Here is a 16,545-nt window from a genome sequence, read left to right as displayed (position 1 = left end):
TGGCCCCTGGCCTAGGTCACTGTCAAATGTAAAACGATTAGGAAGCGATGAGTTTTAAATATGACTTGCTTATTCAGAGCTTTGCCATAGAACTTATTTAATTGGGAGCGAATATCATTTAACTTTAATAATTGGAAGTGAATATCATTGACGAGCTGGCTCACACCATTCCTGACAGCTTATCAGCTGGCGCTGGCGAGCCAGGGGGATGGTCTGAAACGCGTCTGAGGCACCGGGGCCAGCTCTTCAGCGGAGGGTGCGCTGGGGTCTCTCGCCCCGGACGCAGGGACTCGGTTTTCTTAGCACAGGGATCAGTGCCTGGCGCACAGCAGGTGCTCAAATATTTGCTGAGTCAGAGAAGGAACTTTCAGCCTTGAAGGAAAGTATCTTTATTGATTTCATAGCAGAGGGTGGGGGGGGGGGGGAGAGAGACATCAATGGTGAGAGAGAAGCACCTGGACACGTGCCCTGACCTGGAATTGAACTGTGACCTCCTGGTCCATAGGTCAGCGCTCCACCACTGAGCCACACCAGCCGGGCAACTTTCAGCCTCTTTTGCATAGAGCCCTGCCCGCTCACTGCTGTGGGTGTGGCCAGAATGACTTCCCGGCCCCACATCTTGTCCCAGCCTCTGGGTCCCCATGGTTCCTCTCAGAAGTGGAGACATTGCAGCTCTTGCTCATCAGGATTTAGAACTGGAAACTGTGTTTGCGTGTGCACGGTTTGCGTGTGCACGGTTTGCGTGTGCACGGTTTGCGAGGTGCAAGTGTAACCGTGTCTCCTCCCAGGACCTGACCTTCTGGTCACACTCAAGTCTTTAGATCGCCTTTTTCCCGAGTTTTTTAAAAAAGGCCTCCCATCCTTCTGGCGCACCATCGCCATCGTGTGGCCGTAACAGGTTATGGCCACGTCATAGATCTTGGCTCCTGGCTGCAACCAGCCACCACGGGCTCCCAGGTTCCGGAAGCAGCAGGTGATGTTTGAAAGCAAATGCGGCAGATTTTAAAGTGCATCCAGGAGGCTCGACGCTTGCTCTGAGTCACTTCAGGGCAGCGGGGGTGCGGGCGGGGAGGGGGGTGTCGGTCCGCCTGCCTGTGTGTCGTTTCCTCCATCTCTCCCTCCACCTTGAGCTTGCGGGCTCCCTCCACAAACCGTGTTTCAGACGAGGTAGCGCCATCTGCTGGGCGCACGCCGTCCGCTCGGTGTGCGGTGGGTTCAGGATGCGCAGAGGAACGAAGGACAAGCCCACAGCTCCTGGGAGGACAGCAGGCGCACAGCAGGACCCCGGGGGCGTGGGAACCCACCTCTGCTGTGAGCCTCCTACGGTGCTAGCCTCTGCGGGGAGCCGGCAGGGCCTGAGGATGCAGACCAGCCCCCCTGTCCTCAGTGTCCCCTGAAGAGTGGTCTTTGGGCCCCTCCTCCGAGTCATGGGGGTGAGCTCAGAGCCTGCCCGAGTACAGGACCCGCCCTCACAGGGCCCTGGCACTGCATTCTCACCTCCCCAGTGGCTCTTGTGCACACCGCGTCCTGGAGCCCCGCCCTCGGTGGGAAAGACTCTTCCAGCAGAGCCCAGAGGGCGCGGGCCTTCAGGCGAGGCTGACGCAAGGCGCCCTGTGTGCGAGCCGGAGCGGGAGCACGTGCCCAGGTCCTGGCTCCCACCTTCGCTCGCCGCGCCGTGTGGATGAAGTGATGACAGACCCAAAGCCCACACCACAGGTGCTCACACGGAGGGCTGCTGTGGTCACCCCGTCTCCCCAGCGCTCCCACTCCCTGCACCCTGGCTCCTAGGCGGGGGGGGGGGGGGGGGGGCGGGGAGGGGGGGGGAGGCCAGTCCCCTCCCATCCCGAGGCTCAGCCACAACCTGCACTGAGAAGGTTCCAGAACCGGAGGCCACTGCCTTCCTGCCTGAGCGGCCTCTCTCTGAGCCTCAGTTCCTCCATCCCTGATACAAACGGGGTGTCCTAGCCAGCTCGGACCTGCAGGGGCCCTCTGCTGGCCTGGCCAGTGCTGCTCAGGTTAGAGCAGCGGCCCATGCACTCAAGGGTCTGGATTCGATTCCTGGTCAAGGCCATGTACCTGGGTTGCAGGTTCGATTCCCAGCCCGTGCGGGAAGCAACCAATTGATGTGTCTCTCACACCAATGTTTCTCTCTCTCTGTTTCCCTCCCTCCCTCCCACTCTCTCTAAAAATCAATGGGAAAGATAGCCTCAGGGGAGGATTAACCAAACAAACCACAGGCCCTCGCTGCTGTATGACACCCCCTGTGGCCCGCGTGAGGGTGTGAGGTCTGGTGGGTGCAGACCCTCCTTGGACCACCGACTTCCCTTGTGGGTTCCTCCCCCGCCCCCCGGCCCTAGACCAGTGGTCGGCAAACCGCGGCTCGCGAGCCACATGCGGCTCCTTGGCCCCTTGAGTGTGGCTCTTCCACAAAATACCACGTGCGGGCGCGCACGTACAGTGCGAAGTTGACTTAAAACTTTAATAAAGTTTATTAAGTTGATTTTAGGGAACGTTGTGGAGTGAAAGAAGATGGAGTGTTGAGGATTGAGAAAGGTATGTTGAGACTCACCTGCTGACCCAGCGACCCAGTGCGGACATGCTGCCCAGCGGTCGGGGCCCGCCTCACCCAGCCGCTCAGGAGCCCGGGAGCCTGGAGCGCGGGGCCACCCACAGTCTCCTCTCTCAGGCCCCCGCCGTCCAGGAGGGGGAGTGTCCACTCATGGGCAGGCCACCTCCCCTCGGTCCCTGAGCCCGCCTACATCCTCCGTGACACCAGCCCCGCCTGGGCCAGTGGAGCCTGGCCATCGGGGCTCCTGGGAGACTGTCTCTCTCGGGGCCTTGTTTCTCCGCGTGTCCCAGCCCCCCGGTCCTCAAGGCCACGTGCCTGGAGGGCCAGGCGGGCAACGGATGAGAGAGAAAGGGTCGGTGCGGGGCAGGGAGTGGGCGAGGCAGCCCCATGGGCTCTGATTCCTCAGCCAGAAACTTTCAGGAGACGCGAGCTTTCTGAATGTGCACGATTCTGGCAAAAATTGAGTTCCGTTTGTCTGTCCCTGGCATAGCCCCGACGGGCAGCCTGTGTTCCTCCCGCCCGGGGCCTGGGCCGCTGGAGGGAAACTCAGAACCGCTCCCTCCCCAGCCACCAGCCGCCCCTCCAGGCACCTTTGTTGTCCGAGCCTGGCCCTGGGGCGCCCGGGCTCCCCTATGAAGTTCTGATCAGACGCCTTTGAGCGAGTCCGCTGTCAGGAACGACAGGGCCAAGGGCCCGGCGTCGTGTCTCTAGCTGTAACTGTGCCGATTAGTGACGGGTTGAACGAGCGCACGTCGGGCGGCCCCGGAAGAGCGTCCGCGTGGCTGCGGAGGCCCCGGCAGCTGCTGCGGGAAGCGGGGCCCGGGCAGGGGGAGAGCTAGTTATTCATAAATTACTCCCATCGTCGGAGACCCCTCTTTAGACAAATTAGCAGGGGATACATAATCAACTCTAACTGTATAATTTATAATAATTGATCTCGTTTTGACTGACCACTCGTCGCTTCCCGAATACCCTCGGAAGAAAAATTGCCCTATTAGGGTAAGTTTAATCCTCAACATAGCTAATGAATCCTATTACTTTAAGGTCATATTTGAAGCTTTTGTTAATTGTCAGAACCATTTTAAATTGATTAGAGTTAAATTAAATCAATGTAATGTTTAGAAAAACAATATTTCTAATGGATGAGGCCGGGCTGACCTCAAATAAACATATTTATCAACCGATTCCTGGTGACGAGAAGGGGAACAGCTGGGCCCATACTTCACGTTTGTCTATAATATGGGAAATGTCACCAGGCAATTAGTTATGTCAGGTAATGAATGGGGAGCATGGGGACTCCCTTATGGCCGCTGGGGTGGGTGGGGGTAGAAGGTTCCAGACCCGGCCGCTCACCTCCCGATGGCTGTCCCTTCCCCCAACCCCCCGCACAGGGCTCCCCGCATCTCATTCCCATATCCCCCAGAGCTCACCTGGCCCACTGCGGCTCCAGCCCCGCCCCTCCCTCTCCCTGCTCCAGGAGCTGCGATGCTACCCCTTGGCCTGGTCCACGCCTACTCCTCCCACCACCCCCTGGGCTTTGCTAGGGCGTCACCACCTCCAGGAGGCCTTCCCTGATACACCCAGGCTCCATCAAGTCCCCCGAGCATGGGTTCTCTGGACAGCCCAGGTACCTGCCCCAGCTGTCGCATGACATGAGTGTGACTAGCGGGTGGCCGTCCGGCTCCTGCACCAGGTTGCCGGCTCTGTGGGAGCAGCCCTGTTGCTTTACTTAGGTCTGGGGCGCGGGGGCTGGGGGGGCAGGAGCCCTTGGCACCTGCCTACGAACAGCTCCTGTGGGCCAGCCACACACCCTGGCATTTCTCTAGGAAACCCTCTGGGAAGAGCTGGGAGGGCACATCCTCCCAAGGTTACAACTCGGGAGGGTGTGGTCGGTTTCCCAAAGGGACGGGGAGGACTTCCTCTTTAGTATTAGGTTTGGGGCGGTGACAACGTCAAGATGCCGTCACGCAGCCCGAACACACCCCCCGATTCTGTATTCTCTCCCAATTTCTTCTTGCCCCGCCCACGCCCACTTCCACAATAAGGTTCGTTCCAGGCACATTAGCAGGTGGCGTGTTACATTAGACACGTCCAAGTGCCTTGCAAACCGCTTTCCCCCGTGCACGTGGCACGGGCTGAAGAATATTTCATTCGTTTACGGCAGGCGCCTTGGTTGCAGGCTCGATCCTCGCCCCCCGAGTGCTTGTGGAGGCACCCAGTCCATATGTCTCTCTCACATCGATGTTTCTCTCTCCGTCTCTCCCTCCCCCTAAAAAAAAAAATCAATGGAAAAATACCCTCAGGTGAGGATTAACAACAACAAAAAAGTGTACAGTTCAGCGAGTTTTGACAGTACAGTCACGTGACAGGCACGATGGGGGGGGATATAGAACATTTCCCCCCCAAACCAATTCCCTCATATGTTTCCGCACTCAGTGCACGCCCAGTCCCTCGTCCCGGGCAACAGCTGTCTATGTGCCTGTTCGTACAGCGTTGCCCTTTCTCGAATAGCAGAGAAAGGACACACGATGGGCCCGGCGCCTCCCCTTCCCGGAACGCCTCGCGTGCCCTCATCGCCCCGTGGCCGCACTCGGCGAGGGGTCGTCCCTTCCAGCGCTCAGCAGCGCTCCATCCGGCCGCGCACTGGTTAACAGCTTGGGGTTGTTCTAGTCGAGGCCAATGTCAATAGCGCTGCCACAGGCCTGAGAACAGAGGGCCTTCTGTGGCCATGTTTCCGTTTCTCTTGGGGAAATGCCTGGCCGTGGGGTGGCTGAGTCATAGGTAAGGGTCTGTAGAGCTTTATCAAAGGCCGCGCGTGCCCACCGCCGCGGGGCCGCCAGCCTCCCGCGCTGCAGCCGCCCCCCCCCTCTCCCAGGTGCAGCGCCTTCGCACTGCAGTTCCCATCAGCAGCTCTTCTTCTTTTATAAAATACTAGAGGCCCGGTGCACAAAAATTTGTGCACTCGGGGGGGGGGGGAGGGGGGGTCCCTCAGCCCGGCCTGTGCCCTCTAGCAGTCTGGGACCCCTCGGGAGATAACGACCTGCTGGCTTAGGCCTGCTCCCGGGTGGCAGAGGGCAGGCCCAATCCCTAGGTGCAGCCCCTGGTCGGGCTCAGAGCAGGGCCAATTGGGGAGTTGGGGCGCCGCCCCCTGTCACACTCAAGGCAGGGTCGATGGGGAGGTTGTGGAGCAACCCCCTGTCACACACAGAGCAGGGCCCATCAGGGGGTTGTGGCGCTGCCCTCTATCACCCACAGAGCAGGGCGGATCAGGGGGTTGGGGCGCCGCCACTCTCACACTCAGGGCAGGGCCGAGGGGGAGGTTATGGCTCTACCCCGTCACACACAGAGCAGGGCTGATCAGAGGGTTGGGGAGCTCCCCCCTATCAGGCACAGAGCAGGGTGGATAGGGAGGTTGTGGCCCCGCCCCCTGTCACACACAGAGCCGCAGGGTGATCAGGGGGTTTGGGTGCTGCCCCCTGTCATGCTGATTCCAGTGCCGGGAGGCCTCACGGCTCCGCTGATCCCGGTTCTGGGAGGCATATTACCCTTTTACTATATAGGGTAGAGGCCTGGTGCACGGGTGGGGCCGGCTGGTTTGCCCTGAAGGGTGTCCTGGATCAGGGTGGGGGTCCCCACTGGGGTGCCTGGCCAGTCTGGGTGAGGGGCTGAGGGCTGTTTTCAGGCTGGGGGTGACTGAACTCCCAAACGCTCCTTTTTTCCTTTTTTTTTTTTTTAATTCTGGGCCAGCTTTAGCTTGAGGCTTGGCTCCAGCTCTTAGGCCTCCGGCTGAAAGTAGGTTTCTGGCCTTTGCTTACAATGTTGCGAATCTGCTGGCTGAAGTTGGGCGTATTTGTTACAGAGTTTCTTAAACTGCAGGCTCAGAGGCAGTGCAGGCGGGGAATGTTGGATTCCTCCGTCACTGAGGCAACCAAGCCTCATGTTAGTTTCAAGCTGCCTGGCTGCCGGCCGCCATCTTGGCTGACAGTTAATTTGCATATCTCGCTGATTAGCCAATGAAAAGGGTATCGGTCGTACGCCAATTACCATGTTTCTCTTTTATTAGATAGGATATTGTTATTGATTTCAGAGAGGAAGGGAGAGGGAGAGGGGGAGAGAGAAACATCAGTGATGAGAGAGCATCACCGCCTCGCACCGGGGATCGAGCCCGCAACCCGGGCATGTGCCCTTGACCGGAATAGAGCCCAGGACCCTTCAGTCCACAGGCCGGCGCGCTACCCACTGAGCCACACCAGCTAGGGCCTGTCGGCAGTTCTTTAAGGACCCACCACGGTGAGCATTTTCTCATGGACTTATTTGCCAACGTTTATCTTTCTTGGTGTAGTATCTGTTCAGATTTTCCCCCATTTTAAAATTGGATTCCTTGTCTTATTATTGAGTTCTGAGAGCGTTCTTTATAGATTCTAGATACAAGACTTTTATCCAGTGTGTGTGTGTATACACACACACACACACACACATATTTAAATATATTTTTATTGATTTCAGAGAGAGGAAGGGAGAGGGAGAGAGATAGAAGCATCAGTGATGAGGGAGAATGATTGATGGGTGCCTCCTGCACGCCCCACGCTGGGGATCGAGCCCACAACCTGGGCATGTGCCCTGACTGGGAATCAAACCGTGACCTCCGGGTTCAGGGTGATGCTAAATCACTGAGCCGTGCCAGCCGGGTTCAATATATTTTTTTATATTACCCCCACTGATCCCCACCATCAAGGAGCCTTTTAGACTTTATTTCCTAACGCCCCTCCCCGACATTTAAAACGCAGATATGCTGTGTCTGTGTCTGTCCCGTGGCTCTCTGAGGGGCCCCCAAATGTAACATTTAAGATGCTTTCAGTCCCCCGAGAACCCATTTTTGCCCCCTCAATGGTGACATCGCCTCAGTTGAAAATATTTAGCAAATATTTTTTCTCGATCAGTGGCTTGTCCTTCCATGTTCTTAGCTGTGTCTTCTGAAGAGCGGTTTTCCATTTTGACGACGGTGTATGCCTCTTGTTTTCTACCTAAGAGTCACAGGTCTACACCCAGGGTGCACACATGTCTTCTGTTTTCGTCTAGTCATTTCTCTTTTTATCTCTCAGGCTTATGATCCGTTTCAAGTTAATTTTTGCATACCGTCCAAAGTAAGGGTGGGGGTCCCTTCTCTTTGTAAAGGAAATGCCCTTTCTAGTGCCTCGTTGCAAATGGTATTATTTCCCCGCTCAATGACCTGGGCACCTCGGCAAAAAAAAAAAAAAATAAAAAAAATTGACCATTACGTGCGGGGCTATTTCTGAACTCTTCGATCCATTGATCTGACTATCATTATGCAAATACCGCCCCACCATGGTTACAGGAGGCAGCTTCATAGTACGGGTGAAATTAGTATGATTCCTGCACGATTTGCTCTTATTTTTCAAAACTGTTTCGGCTCCTCTAGGTCCTTCATTTTCCCTCCTGTGGGGGCCCTGACCGGGGGTACGCCAGAGGTTCCAGGCCCACTCGCCAGACCCACGCGTGCAGGCGAGGACACGGCGGCAGGGCTATGTTAAAGGCCCCTTCGCCCTACGTGTGTGGGAGGGCAGTGACTCAGCAGTAGCCATATAGGAGCTGTGCAGGCGCACCCCTGTGCAGCCTGCTGACGGTAATGCAGAACGGGCACCTCTCATTGGCGCGAGGCCTCGTTGGAGCGTGTCTATGAGGCGCCCCTGACCGGCCGGGGTCCGGCTGCTCTGTCTGTCATGCCTGCTGTCACCCGCGTGTCTTCCAGTCCCCTGCACCCACAGGGGCCGCGTCCCTGGCTGGGGAACTCGCCCCCGACACAGACACGTTGAGCCGATTGAGGAGCTGCCTGACCATGTCCACACGGAGCCTGTGGGAGCCGTGGTCGGAATGGAGTGGACTGAGTGCAGACGTCTGGGGGAAGTGGCCTGGGCAACGCCGAGGCTTCGGGTCCATGGACATGGTCTGTCTCTGCCTTATTTTGGCCTTTAACGTTTTTTCCTTTCAGCCACACTTCATCATTCTCAGCCCGCGAACTCCGCGCAGAGAGCGCTGGATTCACCCGTCACTCTCTCATCATGTTGGGAGCTATGGTTACGGAACTTTAAAATTTCAAATTCCCATTGTTCAGTGGTTCTCAACCTTCCGGCCCTTTAAATACAGTTCCTCATGTTGTGACCCCACCATAACATTATTTCCGTGGCTACTTCATCACTGTCATGTTGCTACTGTGATGAATCGTCATGTAAATATCTGGTATGCAGGATGGTCTTAGGCGACCCCTGGGAAAGGGTCGTTCGACCGCCAAAGGGGTCGCGACCCACAGGTTGAGAACCGCTGCCATTGTTTATTTCCAGCACATAGAAATAGAACTGATTATTATTATTATTATTATTATTATTTTGTATTGGTCTTGCATTCGGTGACTATGCTAAACTCACAGATCAGTTCTAATTGCTTTTGGTAGATTCTGTGGTAGAAAAAAAAAATCTCTGTGTCTAGGGTAGATTTTTTTCTTACGTAGATGATCATGGTAACTGTGGACAAAGCAGTTTTATCTCTCCCTTTCCAAGGTACAGTTCTTATTTCTTACTTTTCCTTGTTCCTATTGCATTCCTTGTTCCACTGCTGGAACCCCAGGACTGACTGTATGATTCAAAATAGGTTTTGGTCTTTTAACAACATCATCCGGGCATTTGTCATCACTGACTTGATGAGTAACCTCGTGACTGATTTTGTGATTCAAAATACGCTTTCGTCTTTTAACCACATCACCCCGGTATATTTGTTACAAGGGTGATAGTGGTGCTCCAGGGTGAGTTTAAAACAGACACACGCACACACACACACACACACACACGCACACACACACACCCCTAAACACCAGTGCCCTGGCTGGAGGATGGAGGGACCCATTTATTCTGAAGAAGAACAAACCAGCACCCTAACGCCTGCTCTGAGAAGCGCCGCAGGGGGCGGGAAGGCGTTCCCTGTTGTGGCCAGGCTGTGCTTCCCGAGGGGCAGCGTGTCCGCTCCTGGGACAGTTCGCGTGAGTTATGCGAGCTCTGCGTGAGATGGGCCTTCAGGATGCGGGCGTCTCCCCCTTAAGCCCTTTTCTGGGCCAGCAGCCGGGGGTGGGCTGGTAACCGCCCGCAGCTGCCGCTCCTCCAGAGAACCGCCCTCAGCTGATGGGAGGTGCGTGGCGTGGCCCCAGCGCAGCAAGGGCGGCTGCTACCAGGGCCTGGCTGGTCGGGGTGCAGAGGACCTTGGCGTCCAGGGGCCTGGCTGTGGTGTGAGTCATACCCCGAGCTCCCCTCCATCGCGTGGCGCAGGCAGCCTGCCCTTGGCCGCGGTCCCCTCCTCGCCCGGCCCCCCACTCCTCTCCTGTCTCCCTGAATCCCGGCGGGCAGTCGTGTGCACCTGAATCCTTGCCGCGGACCCGGCTTCCAGGGAACCTGGGCTGGGAGACTCGGTCCCGGGAGTGGTCCCAGGGACTCGAGGGGTGGGATACTGACACAACTCTTTATGTATTTATTATTATTTTTTAAAGTATGCTTTTACTGATTTCAGAGAGGAAGGGAGAGGGAGAGAGAGATAGAAACACCAAAGATGAGAGAGAACCATGGATCAGCTGCCTCCTGCAGGCCCCACACTGGGGATGGAGCTCCCAACCCGGGCCTGTGCCCTGACCAGGACTCGAACCGTGACCTCCTGGCTCATAGGTCGATGCTCAGCCACTGAGCCCCGCCGGCAGGGCTGTTACTTCTCTTTTAAACATGGCTTCTCTTTTCGGGGCGCTGGGCAGGAGGGCGGGGAGGGGGGATGTCGAGGTTTCCTCCAGGCCCCCGGGTTCTGTGTGTGTGTTTCTCTTAGCTGTGTCCCCAGGGTGACTGGCAGAGCCGGGGGAGGGGGGGGGGAGAGTCGAAGGTGCAGGGAAGAGGGGGTAACTGAGGGAGGGCGGTCCCTGGGGGAGCCTGAGGGGCTGGCCCGAAGGTGGGGGTGGGGCCGAGGGCAGGCACAGGTGCAGGCGTGTGCACAGGGCCGGCGGGGGCATGAGCTGTGTTCTCCTGTGCTCCTCGTGTTCTGTGGGGTGCAGGGTGTGACGTGATCGTGGGGACAGGGGGAGGGCGGAGGAGAGGAGCCGGGTCTGGAGAGGGGACGTGTGAAACCATCGCTGTGGAGCGTGTGGAGGGAGCCGACGGGGAGCCAGCTGCCTGCCCAGCCCCCAGGGGCTGCCCTGGCCGGGCCTAGGCCACTCTGGGCGGGTGCTGGTCTGGACGCTGGAGAACGAGGCAGGCCCGCTAACCCTGCCTATTGGGGTTCTCTTTGCAGACCCAGAGGCCCAGGACTCACAGGTCTGGGTTCGAGACCTCCCGCGACCTCGAGGAAGCTATGGGTTCGAGACCTCATGTGACCTCGCGGAAACCGTGGGACCCGGAAGCTTTTCGCTCTGAGCCCCGCGCTCTCCTGTCTGAAGGTAACGGCGACATCGGCCTCAGGGGGTGGCGGGACACGTTCGAGAATCGGGGGGGCCCTGCAATGAGCTGGGTTGTGATGATTCGTGCGGCTGCAGCGTTCCTTCCTGCTCCAGGCGGCATTGCTCAGGCCGGGGAAAGGGGGTGGGGGGTGAGAGGGCTGATGGTGTCACCCTCACCCATTGGCCCTTGTGTCCACCCGCTGTGAGGCCCTGTCCCCAATTCGGGGTGTCCCCTTAACTCTGTGCAATTTCTTGAACAAAATGTCCAATTTCTTTTTTTTAGAAAATATATATTTTTATTGATTTTAGAGAGAGGGAGGGAGAGAGAGAGAGAGAAACATCAATGGTGAGAATCATGGATCGGGTGCCTCCTGCCCGCCCCACCCTGGGACAGAGCCCGCAAGCAGGCATGCGCCCTGACCGGGAACGGAACCCTGACCTCCTGGTTCATGGTTCGGAAAATGTCCAACTTCTTTTCTTTCCTCCGCTCACGGATGAGGGCTGACATCAGCCACCTACGTGTCGGGGACAGGGCCTTAGACAGTCGGTGTGGGAGGGACACGGGGGGGGGGGGGCGCTCCCTGCTGGCGCGCTCACCGCTCCCTGGCCCCAGCGTCGGCTTCCACGTGGTGGCCTCTGGGCCGGTCCCTTTGGAAGGTGGTCCAAGCAGGTTGACCCCAGGTCGAAGACCAGGCCTTGGAAATGGCATTTCTGTTCAGACATAGGCTCCTCCCCGAGGCGAACCAGGCAGCCTCAGACCCCCGTCCCCCAGCCGGGCAGGTGCCTGCGGAGGGCACCCGGGGCTGCCCTGTGTGCCCCCCCGTGCGGGATCTTGCTGAGCCACGGTGACAGGGCCTTGTCTGCTTTGGGCACAAGTCACCGTATCCATAGCAACTCGCTCCCATCGTCCTTTATGCTGGGAGAGGGCTCCAGGGTGAGCTGCCCGGGTGGGCCCCGTGCGGGCATTGCCGGCGGCGTCTGCAAACTTCTCGCACCAGGAAAGTAGCTGGTCCAACAGGCGTCGGTGCCGGGGCAGGGAGACGGGCTGCGGACGGCACATGCGCGAGCCGGGCCCGAGCCCAAGCCGGACCCTGTGGGACGCCCCGAGAGTCCAAACACAAAGCCGGTCCTCACCAGAGGAGGGCCCACCGGTGCCCGGGGCGGGCCAGGTGGAGCACTTCCATGTCTGATTCCTACTCTCCCCCACTTCCTCTTTCCCCCCTTTTCAAAATCTCCCCCCCAAACGTGTGATTTCATATGCATGCATTAAACAGATTGCACAGCTGAATAGCTTTTCTTAAAACCTGGACATTCCCCAAGAAGAAGTTTGCCAGCACCACAATGCCGCTTTCTTCCCGAACAATGGCCGGCTGACGGGCACATTGGAAATGCGGGCGTGTGTGTGGGGGGGTGGTTTTTTTATTTTTTTATTCCACTGTTCATCCTTCAAGCTGATAAACAGCCACAATGGCAAACAGCTGGGACAGGAAAACATTCGCGTTTGTGTTTTCAGAGCGAGAAAGAACCCCGGTCGGTGCGGGCCAGATCCCCGTCTGCCGCCCGAGGGCGAGCGGCTCCGGGGGAGGGAAGATGCTATCCATATTTCTCATCAAACATTACATATTTATTAACGTGCAGCTGGCGCATTGTATTCCGAGGGTGGATGTTGGGGGGGGTCCCCCACCCCCGCACCATCCGCCTCTCCTCCGAAGTGTCTTGTCTAGCGGCGGGTATTGTTCTCGCACTGACATTACTTTATAAGAATCGGAGCCCCGCGCGTCTGACAGGCCGCGTGGAGACCATTGTTCCCGGAGCTCACGGAGAGTCCTGTCGTCTTTGCAAACCCTCTGAGCCTCGGTGTGCAGGTCGGGGTGGCGGGGGAGGGGGTGGGGGGGACGACGGAGGTGTTTTTCGGCAGGTGCAGTGGGGGCGCTGTCTGTGGGGGCGCCCGTCCCTTTGCTGCCACCCCACCTCCCTCCCACACGCGGGGCTCCCTCCTGTGAAGGCCACGCCCCCTGCCCACGAGTCCCCGTCCTTCCCGACGGGGGAGCACATTTCCTTTGATGCTTATTGCAACGGAGCTGGCCGCGCTTTTCACGGGAGCAAGGGTGGCTTCTGTTCATTAGCGGGGGAGGCCCACCTTGTCCATTGCCATCGCGCGCCGGCGCGAGCGGTCACTTTATCATCATTTGTCAGCCGCCCGGCAGGCCGTACTCAGCGCTGATTCCTCCCGGGCCGCCCTCCCCGCCGCCGTCACTTCCTCGGCTTTGCGGCCGCAGCCCGCTCCCGTGTGACTGTCTGATAGAGCCCCTCGCCTTCATGCTGGTCACACGTTAAGTGTGAGAGCACATGAGACACCAGGCAGCCGCACGCTCCTGCCACCGGCCAGCCCCACCCGGAACCGTGTCCCGTCCGCCTTTGCAAACCCAGTTGGACCGAGCCAGGGAGGGAATCGGCCTCTTCGAGCTTGGAGCCGAGACTTCCAATGGTCTTGTGGCCTCACAATAAGTTAGCGGGGGAGGTGGAGGGGCTCTGGGCGGGGCGTTGGGGGTCCGTGGCTGCTGGGGCCCGGCCGTGGCTTCAGGCTTCCCGTCCGTTTCCTGAGGGGAGCGAGTAGGATGTCAAGGTTCTCACACTCAGATTCACGCTGGGGCCAGGCAGCGGTAGGGGTGAGCTAGTGGGCCGGGTGGGGACTGTGGCGAGCTGGAGGGCACCTGCCCGCTCCCCGCAGCCCAGAGCTGCCGTGAGTGGATGCGGGGCCCAGGACGTGGAGGTGCGGGTTTTTTAAGGGGAACTGGGATTCTGGATTTTTATGTCAACTGTTTTAAGTTCCAGTGTTGGCACGGAACTGAAAGCATTTTTTAAAAAACCATCTGTTGATAACATCAAATGTTGGCCGGCTTTGTTGATGAGGCGGCGATTACCGACAGCTAACTTCACTGAGTGTTTGTCACACACGCGGGACGGTTTCGGACAGGGGTCACCCTCACGGCAGTGCTTCCCAGGTGAGGGTGTGGGCGCGCCGTGGGTCACCTGCCCGCGGTCACTGTCCTTGCCTCTCACGGGCCCGGGCGGTACCCCCGGAACTAGGAGGCCTGCTGGCAGGCACGCAGGCCGGTGTGGGAAATGCAGCAACTTATTTCCCTGTTCCATTCAAGTCAACCTCTGCTGCCCCTTAACACACACACACACCTGTTTCCTGGGATTTCCCACCTGGGGTGGCGATCTCGGGGTTCCCAGAAATGACCGTGTTAGTTTCTGAGTCGCAGGTAGGTGGCTTGGCGTGGGGTTTCCTGACTTAACGGAACCCCGCTTTCACTGGCAGCCCGCAGCGCTGACTAAGGTGGGCTGAGCGGCGGGAGGTGCCCGCCGCCGGCTCCCGGCCGTGGCTCAGCCCTAGGCCTGCTGACGGGACGCTGACGTGAAAATTCTGAGATCCCGAATAAACATTCCTGGGAGAAGAGTTGGGGGAAATAGAAGTTTGAGTGTCGGGTGTTTGACCCTTTTTACGCCATCAGCACCTATAGATGCTTTAAGATCATTTTTCGTGAGAATTTTCAGCTGAAAATATTCAAGAACACCCGAATAGTGGGTAATATACTTATTTTTATAATATTCATTGCAAATTGACTTTTTAAATTAAATTCAAACTATCATGGCGTGTGGGGATGGTTTCTATTTCGGACGCGTGGCAGTTAACTGGTTGAACAAGGATTCTTTTTCTCTTTTCTTTTTTTTTTTTGGTCACTGACTCTTTAATTCTCTTCTGGCATTGCCTCTGGTTGTCATTTTTTTGCACATACGCTCACAGACCAATACACACCTGTGGTTCAACACACACCTGAGCATGTACAGTGCTTACATGTGGACTAACACACATGTGCACACTTACACGGACCCAGTAGATACATGTGTGGGTGTGTGAATGCACACACGTGTGGTTCAGTGTGTAGGTGTGCATACACACGTGGCTTAGTACACAGATGCATACACACTTGCCTGTGGTTCGTCCTAACATGTGTATGTGCTTGGCGGGGTTCAGACATACCCGGGGAGTGGGGGGTCTCACTGTCCCCCGAGTGACCCCCCCATCCTGCCTGGGCCTCGAAGTGAAGTGAGAAGTTCTCTTGCGCTGGCGTGGGGAGGGGGAGGGGGCGCCTCCTGTTGGGAGTGGCTCCGTCCCTCACCTGAGCCAGGATCCCAGGCCGCCCCCGATGGTTGACATCGGCCGATCCCCAGCGTCCCTGGAAGGCAGGGCTCAGGGTCAGGGGTCAGTGCGACATTCCCAGGAGCGCCGTTGGCTGTGCAGGTTTGCCCTGTGAGTCCGTCAGGGAAGACCTGGCCCACCCTTGCAGTGGGCGGATGAAGGGGCGTGTGGGTTTTTCTGGGGTGCCATGTGGAGTCTGACCCCATCGTGCGTGTCCTTTGTGCACGAGTGTGCGTGTGCACGCCTACCATGCAGTGGGCGCCCGCACAGGTGTGCAGGCCGCCGTGGACGCCTGGGGGAGGAAGACTGGCTCCCCGCTTGCACCTGTGCGGGTGCACTGCGCCCTCTGCTGGCCGGGCCTGGGCACAGCGGCAGCGCCTGGCTGACCAGGTCCCGGCTCTGAGCCCCAGGTCAGCAGGCTGGCGGGGGAAGCGGGGTGGTCAGCGCCTTGTGGACTCGGGGCCTTTCACCTCCCACCCAGACTCGCATTTCACTCCAGGGGCTTCGCGGGGTCCCTGTCCTTTGGTAAAGAGGTGGCGGCTACTCGGCAGGTGGCAGGAGATGCTGTGAGACGGGCCCTGGACGTTGGCGTGTGGTGTGTGGGGAGCGGAGGGGGGATCTGTCTGTCCAAACTCGCTTCACATACAAGGGTGGGGAACCAAGGAGGTGGCGAGGGGAGAATGGCCAGTCGGGTAACCACGGAGGATAACACTGGTCCACGGTGCCGTCAGAGCTCTCAACCCCCCCCCCCCCCCCCATTTCTGTGCTCCTCACAGATACTCTCGAATCTCTGGGAGTCAGTATCTTCCATATCCGGGCCCACTTCCCAGATGATGTCACGGAGCTTAGCAATGCTGCACCAACCCCTGCAAGCGTCCACCGGAGGACCCGCGGTGCCTGCTTTTAAATGCCAGGCTGGGTGCTGCACAGCCCCCAGGAACCGGACCCCCTCGTGCTCCGCGGCCCCCAGCCGGCCTCCCGGGGCCTCCCTGCCTCTCGTCCTGTGGCCTCCTCCTCCAGGCTGGTGGCAAAAAAAACTTAGTCACCAGCGGGTCCTGCTCGGGACCCCAGCAGCCAGGGCTGTCCCCCCTTCTGTTGGGTGTTTGGGGAGAGCAAGCCCAACCTTTTCCAACACTTTGTCACTTCCTGGAGCAGAGAAGTTGGGAGCCGCCTCCGCCGGCCGGGCTGTCCGGCGTTCAAGGTTATCCAGATAGCGCACGGCTCATTTGCATGGCGCACGGAGCGCGCGTGGGCCGGGCGCGCAGATAAGGTCTGCGGGCCCAAGTTGCG

The sequence above is a fragment of the Myotis daubentonii genome, chromosome 15 (genome assembly GCF_963259705.1).
Source record: "Myotis daubentonii chromosome 15, mMyoDau2.1, whole genome shotgun sequence".
Taxonomy (NCBI): Eukaryota; Metazoa; Chordata; class Mammalia; order Chiroptera; family Vespertilionidae; genus Myotis; species Myotis daubentonii.
The sequence above is the reverse complement of the archived record's forward strand: the minus strand, read 5'-3'. Positions refer to the sequence as shown.